General features: G+C 38.7%; 1 protein-coding gene across 3 annotated transcripts in view; it reads right to left on the reverse strand.

Moving 5' to 3' along the window:
- Positions 1 to 6,031, reverse strand: part of b4galt2 (UDP-Gal:betaGlcNAc beta 1,4- galactosyltransferase, polypeptide 2) — a 465,910-nt gene extending 459,879 nt beyond the window's left edge. For 2 of the 3 annotated variants that reach the window (XM_060830514.1, XM_060830512.1), the window contains exon 1: positions 5,642 to 6,031. The gene's annotated coding sequence lies outside the window, so the exon portion shown is untranslated. The remainder of the gene's footprint in view (positions 1 to 5,641) is intronic. The other variant, XM_060830513.1, reaches the window with a different exon arrangement.
- Between the last annotated feature and the right edge of the window lie 1,839 nt (positions 6,032 to 7,870).

Consider the following 7,870-nt stretch of genomic DNA (forward strand, 5'->3'; position numbering starts at 1 on the left):
AGTATGTTGCTCCCAATATTGAGATAAGCTTCATAGGATTTCTCACATGATGCTGCAACAAATCTCATCACAGCCCACGTCTCTCAGGCCCCTATAAAATTCTATCCAATACCTCACCATGACTCAGTGTCAGATTTCATTTGATTGTACACCTATACAATGCCTTTGAAAAAATTACCATATTTAAAGGGGTTATAAAATGAAAGTTTTGTACACAATATAGAAAAATTTAATCCTATTACCCTTTTAGTTCCCTGTCACTCATCAAAAGAACAGTAATAATGGAAACAGCAACACTGCAACATGTAAATTTCTTGTCATCAATAACCAGCAAAGCAATATAAAGGTGAAGTTCTCCAGATCTCAACATATCCTTGACCTAGGTAGGATTACAAAGGCTGAATACCAGAGGAGAAACGAGACTTACTGCCTTTTAACAGCAAGGCAGCACTGAACCAAGTACGGCACTATATAGCCCAAATGAAAACTGCTGTCAATCAAGCAAATCCTCCAAAGGCTTGATTCATGCCTAGCACAGAGGAAGACCCTTGTGATTGGCAGAGACAAGTCAACACAAGCCCAAGAAAATGCTCAAAATCACTTTAAACAGGGTCCAGCTACTTCACTGATCTTACATCTGTTAAAGTCAGAAATGGGGTTGCTTGCTGATGATCCAGTGGTAATCAGTTTTATTCACCACTCATCAGAGCTAGCACACAGCAGGACCTGGATAACATCTACTATTTGGGCAAATAAATGAAACGTTCATGCTACATAAATGGTAAGTAATGCAAGCCAGTTATCACCCTGTCCCTGACTATCTCTGACACCGATGTACTCAGCTCACTATCCACTCCATTGATTACCAGCACTCTATGTCCTCCAGTTTGCAGGAAGCTCTATTGCATTTTATCAAGGTTACTATGAGAGCACATCATTTCACGTGACTTATAGCACAAAAACAGAACAGAAACTGCAATGGTCTGTGAACACCCTCACCTCCAAATTACCATTCAAGTCATGCAACACACTAAATGAGTAATATATCACTGCTCCTTTATTGTTTTTGGATCAACCTCCTACGTCACACCATTGTAAGAGCACCAAAAACATCAGGTGTACACTGATTTGAATCTACTAGTATTGGGCAATAATTGCACCATTCCTAACTCCACAGTCTATAAATATTTCTAATGCAGTTGTCACTTTAATTAAATATAATGTAGTGACAAAAATCTTTCAAAACATTTTTGAGTTTAACAGTTTTTATACATTGATAACCACAAGCATTGACTTATATTAACAGAAATATATTAATTATGGGGACTATCTAATGTGGTGGTTAGGGTACAATACTTCAAATTGACCAACACTATTTTAAACCCATTTTCCTGGGCTCAACCTGACAAGAAATTTGGGGCCTGTTTCCTCGAGTAGTAGAAGATGAATTAAGAGTTTCCCTCAAAACATGCTAGATTTCAAAATACTCAGAAGAATAATAATCTGTATCTGTTCCATTTAAACAAAATCCTCTCAATGATCATACAACAAGGTCATATGAAAATAGGAACATCAGTATGTAATTTGGCCTATCTGCCTGTTCCACTACTGAAGAGGCGAATAAGATTATGGCCAATGTGATTTTTGCCTTAACCCCACCTTCCTGCCTACCCCCATAATCCTCAAATGTTCCTTTTCAATCAAAAATCTGTGAAACTCAGTTCTTCAACATATTCAATGACCCAGGCTCCACTGTTTGTTAGTGAAGAGAATTCCAACAGGCTAAAGACCCTCAGAAGAAATTCTCCCTCATTTCCATCTTAAAAGAGAGACCTTTTATTTTTAAGCCATTTAACCTAGTTCCAGAATCCTCTGCACAGTGTAACATTATCTCAACATCTACAACATCAAGATGCCTTGGAGTCAAAAATGGTTTAATAAGATCACTTCTCATTCATCTATACTCCTGAGGAGAGGCTCAACCTATCCATAAAAACCCTTGACCATATTCCCCATATTCTCTGAAAGCACACTAACCCCAATATCCTCAACCTTCTTGGAGGAGAGGAAACACAAAAGATATGGTAGAGATAAACAAGATTTTGACAGGTTTAAATAAGGTAGAGAAAGAGAAAGCCATTTCCATTAGCTAATGACACAAGAACAAAATGTCACAGATTTAAAAGTTTTGGACAAGAAGTCGAAGGGGAGGGATCAGAAGAAGAGCTTTTCTTTACACAACAATGGGACCATCCTGGAATTCACCCTCTGCAAGACTGGCAACAATGCAGCAAAGATGCAGCGCTCTGAAAACTAGAACCTTCAAATAAACCTGTTGCACTTTAACCGGATGTTGTGAGATTTGTAACTTTCTCCACCCCAGTCCAACACCAGCACCTCCACATCATGACTAACAATGGAATAGTCAATGATTTCAAATAAGATTGAATGGATACTGGAGATCAGGGCTAAAGAGATAAAGCTTAGGAACAGACCATAGTGGACTGCTCTCCAGTGAACCAGCAATGGGTTCAATCATCACCTGTGTGCTGTATTAACCTCGTGGCCTTGTTGAAACTCCCATCCCAGTGTCCAAGATCCCAGACTCCCTCTACACCAAATCTTGATTCTCGGACTTTTCTCAGTGTTATTATAAATGTTCTCTTGGGAATACACAAAGGACAACGCTCCTTGTCCCCCTAGATCTTGAGTTTCTAGCTTGGACTGTAGCTTAACCATGGGGACTAATCTCAGAACTGTCAGATACTATAGCACCGTACATACTGACAAGTCAGTGGTTGTGATAATACTAGCAACCATGTTATAAAGCTCAACTTAGTACAAACAACAACATAGTAGATCTGCCCAACTCAAATTATACTGGCAAAGTCACAAAGTTATCAGTACATAAATAATGTAGCAGCAGTCACAAAATGTTCACAAATGTACACCAGTACGTTTGAAGGTGATATTCAAATATTAGAAATTCTGGATAAAACTACCCGACTTTCTTTCGCTTTACTCTGACTTGATTAAACCCACGAATGTCTTTCTGTCCATCCAGCTAATTCTGAACATAATGGTAAATTAAACAAAGAACTGCAGATATTGGAAATCTCAATCAAAAACTGAAATTGCTGGAGAAACTCAGCAGCTCTGGCAGCATCTGTGGAAACTAACCTGAGTTAACATTTTGGGACCAATGATTTTCTTCAGAACTGTTCTGAAGAGTTGCCTCTGGATCCGAAACATTAATGCTGCTTATTTTCCACAGATGCTGTCAGATCTACTGAGTTTCTCCAGCAATTTCTCATTCTGAACCTACTTTGTGATGCCCACATTTCAAAGGATGTTACCTTCCTCTTATCCATTTTCTATGGAGTCCAATTCTCACATCCATGGAGAGTTGCAATACCCTACACTGGTGACTGGGCTAGATGCTCGCTGTGCTTTGCGTTGAAGCTTTATAACTTCAAGGGTTGAAGTTCAGGAATCAAAATGGTTGCTAAGTACAATTGAAGGAGAAAAACAGTCAAGTACAGGCATTTGAAGCAAACACCTGACAGCATTCTACTGTCAATGACTGAAGGAGAAATTCAGAGTATAAACAGAAGGAAGAAAAATTGAACAGCTGGATAATATTAAGACACTGACTGAGGGAGGTTTGAAGAAAATCAAAGAATATGCCAATGACTCCAATATGGTGAAAACAAGCAAACTTTTACTTCCTGTCTTAAGGTCTTCTCTCTCAATAGGAATTGAAAGGTGTGTGCAAGTATTGTTGGAATTGCATGCAATTGTTTTCTGTTGCACTTCATTTAAAACAGGTTTGTTATATTCTTTAGTCAAAAATTGCTTTGTTAATTAGAACTATGACTTCAGTTATCTCGTGTCCAATTAAGGACCTTCTGACAGTTTGTCTTTTCTTCAACTTTGTAAAGCAATTATAATGGTTGGGTGGATTGAAGCTGATCACTTATAACAGTGACTTTATTGTGGGAAAGATGAGCTACACATCGAATTAAATGGGTACTCCCTCTCCTAGGATCAACAAGCCTTCAATTAAGCAGCTTGTTGTGTTCAACGAAGCTACTATCGAAGAGTCTGAGATCGCAGTTAATGGAGGACATCACTACACTTGATCTTTTCCCCCCGAGATCCAGAACTAACTTGAAAAACCGTGTAAACCGTGTAAACAATAAGTTGTACACTGCTAAACTGGTGGTGAGAACTGCAGATTGAGAAATACGAATGAAAATAGAGATGAACTCCAGAAAGCACTGAGTTACCATCCAGATCATTCACCTCTCAAAGAAAAGGAGAGCTTTAAAAACCTAGCTGCTTTGAGACAATTTTCTTATCGCAGCATTTTTTAAAGCACTATTTTACCTGAATAGCGCAGCTTCACATGGGACAACACAACTGCTCGATATATATCACAGATCTCACTGAAAGTAAATAAACCACAGCAAAAACAAAGAAACTCATGCCCCATCAGTTCTCAGGCAAACCATTAGATGGTGTAGCACAACAGAGTTAGGGTGAATGAGGGAGCAGGGTAGCAAGAGAACAAAATAACACCAACCGCTCGGACTCACTTGAACGGGACTGAAATGGCTCTAACAAAGACTCACAACTGTTGAGAGATTTGTGACTTATCCAAGTGTGCAGCTGGGGAAGGAAAGAAGGAAAACTATTTTGTCATTTACCTTACCTTTCTCTCACCCTTGCCCCATTACTCTTCTTAAACCTGAAAAGCATCACGTATGCTTTCCACCTCTAACATGACAAAAGGAAAGATTTGACAGTTGCTATGGAAGCCAACGTGGCGACTGAGTTAATAAGTAAAAACAAAACACTGGCTCGCGGCGCAGGCAAGTCTGCAAATTAATGTAACGCCAGCACAGGCATTTGACATGGTCTGATAAATTTATCAATGAGAATTTTGAAATAGTATACATTATCAGTACGTCATGCAAATGCAGAATGCATCCACGATCAACTGAAACCCCAAGATGTAAGTAGAACTTGTAGCTAAAGGCAGCAAATTAAATAAATCAATTTGCATCCTTAAGCATACATGACATACTTTACAGACAAAAATGTGAGGAGGGCAGCCAATGATACTTTTCATTTTAAAACACTACAAGGCAAAATAATATATTTTAAATGTGAGAAGTAGAGAGAAAATGTTGTAAAAAAAATGTCTAACATACTAGGAAATAATTGGACCACGGATATGGAGCTAAACATTCATTGTCCTGGTGCAAATCATAATCAGAAATAATAAAATTGGCCAAGCAAATTAACTGAAATGGATGGAGTATTGCAAAAACATAAATAAAATAGTTAATTGATTGCAACAATTTTTGCAGCCTAAAAACAGATGAACAAATACACCACTGAATCGGAACTGACACCTGAAGCCGGCTTGATGGAAATTGAGCAGCGTTTAACAGGATCAATGCTGTCTAAATAGTATGGCGAGAGAACCCGGTATTAACGCGTCAGGTCCTCAGAAATCCGAGAACCGGGGAGGAAGAAAGGAATCCTAAAGGCTTTCATTAATTTTAAATAAATTAAATAAATCGCATCTGCGTATATTTCTGAACTAACACACATCTTAAAATATTAAACTCACCTGTTTTCCCACTGCAAAATGTAGCACCGATACATCTCCTACTAGGAATAAATCTTTGTTTGTCTTTACCTCTCCGTTGATCAAAACGAGCGAGATAGAAATTGCAGCGTGCAAAAAAAAATTCACCCCATGCAATCATCCGCCGCTAGAAAAGGCACTCAAAGACACAAGACATTTAGAAATGAGAGGGGGAGGGGACAATATGGACAAAAGCAGGAAAATAAAATCTTACACATTCTGTATTAAAAAAGAAAATCTTTGTAATAATCCTCGACATGCTGCGGCCGAGCAAAGGGACCACAAAGAACTGTCCAGCGGGAGGAGGACAGATTGTATCAATGCGGAGTAGAAACCTGGCTTCACTCCCAGCGGTTAGTTACAATGTTACCATTTGCCTTGGAACTGCTACATAACTATTCTAAAAAAAAGGTACGGAATCCTGCAAGGATCAAATTCAAATCTGCCACCAGGGGGTGCAATGTGTGAAGGGGTTGAGGAAGAAAGATTGATTCCACTTAACCCTTTGTTTACTCTGGTTCAGCTTCACCTGCTTGTGAATTCTTTCAACAGGAGTGAAAGTAAGCACGGTAAGTAAATCCTAAAAAATAAATAAAAGAAGTATTTTTTTAGTACCTTGTAAAGACAAGGACTTAGAAAGATATTTTGCAGAATTGTTGAAATTGTTATTTGCATTAAAAGTGTTATGTAATGCATTTAACGTATTAAAACATCTCAAGATGCTTAAAATGATCAGTATACAATAAAGTATAACATTGAGCATCATAAGAAGGCATGAGGGCAAATGATCAAAAGCTATATATTAATATGGTAGAATATTTGCACATGTGTAGTATTCAATGATGCAGTAAACGTAGACCTGTGAACTGACTTTCCCTTGCGTTGGTCTTCTTAATTTCTGCCAAGTAATATTCCACAAACTGGATAAGGAAGATCAACATGTGACACCAGCATGTCCAGGATCAGTTGAACAGCCTTAAAATTGCAAATAACTGCAGGCATGTCCCTCCACAAATATTGGAAATATCTGCTAAATCATGGACCAAAGGATAGATGCCACGCTTAAACCGCGCTCTCACTAAAGTGAGGCAATTGTTCCAGTGCTTTAGAAATAGCAGTAGAAGCCAACCCAGACCAGAGAAGGAAAGATTCCTTAAACACTGCAGAATCCTTCAGCAAACAGTATCATCTCCACGACTACATGAGTTGCTGAAGAAAATGTGAAATAGGAATGGTCCAATGCAAAACAAGATGTTTATATTAAAAACCAAAAGAAATGTGGATGTGTAAATCAGAAACAAGAACAGAAATTACTAGAAAAGCTCAACAGATCTGGCAGCATTTGTGCAGAGAAATCAGAGTTAACATTTCAGGTCCAGTGACCATTCCTTCATGTTGCTTGGAAGAGAAACCTGAGCAGTGATGCATTGCTTGTTTATTATAACCAAAATCGTTGCCTGAGGTCAGCATGTAATGCTTTAAAACAGTGATTTCAAGTTTTGTTCCTGGACTTAACTCCATTTTAGTGACTCTGATGTCTCAGTGGTGAGAAGGATAGCCTCAGCTGCTGGGCAGGCATGGTGTTTTCACTCATAACCAGCAGTGGGTGTGCAGAGGTTATGTGTGGAGGCAATTGTTTAATCCAATTGAATCCTTTACAAAGAATCTCTGAAAACATTTATTTTTGCAGCTGCAAGTGGACCTCAGAGAGCTGACTGTTAGACCGTGCCCACTATTAGAAAGAAAGTTGAGGGTTTAAAAGGACCTTGGAGCAGTAAGTGAGCAATCCTGCACTCCATGGTAGCCATCGATGCCTTGGAACCAGTGACCCTGAAGTCTTGTCTCGTGACCCCTCTGGGGATCATTGTGGGAAGCAATGAATTACACTATGGAACTGGTGCAATTTTGTCTTGGATGAGGTTAAAAGTGGCCCATATCACTTGTGTTATGTCCTCTTACCAAGCATGAACACAACATTGTATAGATAGAAAAGGAATTGCTTGCAATCATCTTCAGAATCAAAAAGTTTCAAACTTTGTAAGGTAGAAGCTAGTAGAAGATAATCAACCCCGGGACTATTCTCAGACCAAAATCTGCAAAATCAACAATGGTATTGTCAAGGAGACAGATGTGGGCTATACAATACTCCTCTTGCGATTCAACTGCAATAGATCAAAAGAGAATGCTATAGTTGACCTTTATCATGTTGGC

Source organism: Hemiscyllium ocellatum, chromosome 9 (genome assembly GCF_020745735.1).
Source record: "Hemiscyllium ocellatum isolate sHemOce1 chromosome 9, sHemOce1.pat.X.cur, whole genome shotgun sequence".
Classification (NCBI taxonomy): Eukaryota; Metazoa; Chordata; class Chondrichthyes; order Orectolobiformes; family Hemiscylliidae; genus Hemiscyllium; species Hemiscyllium ocellatum.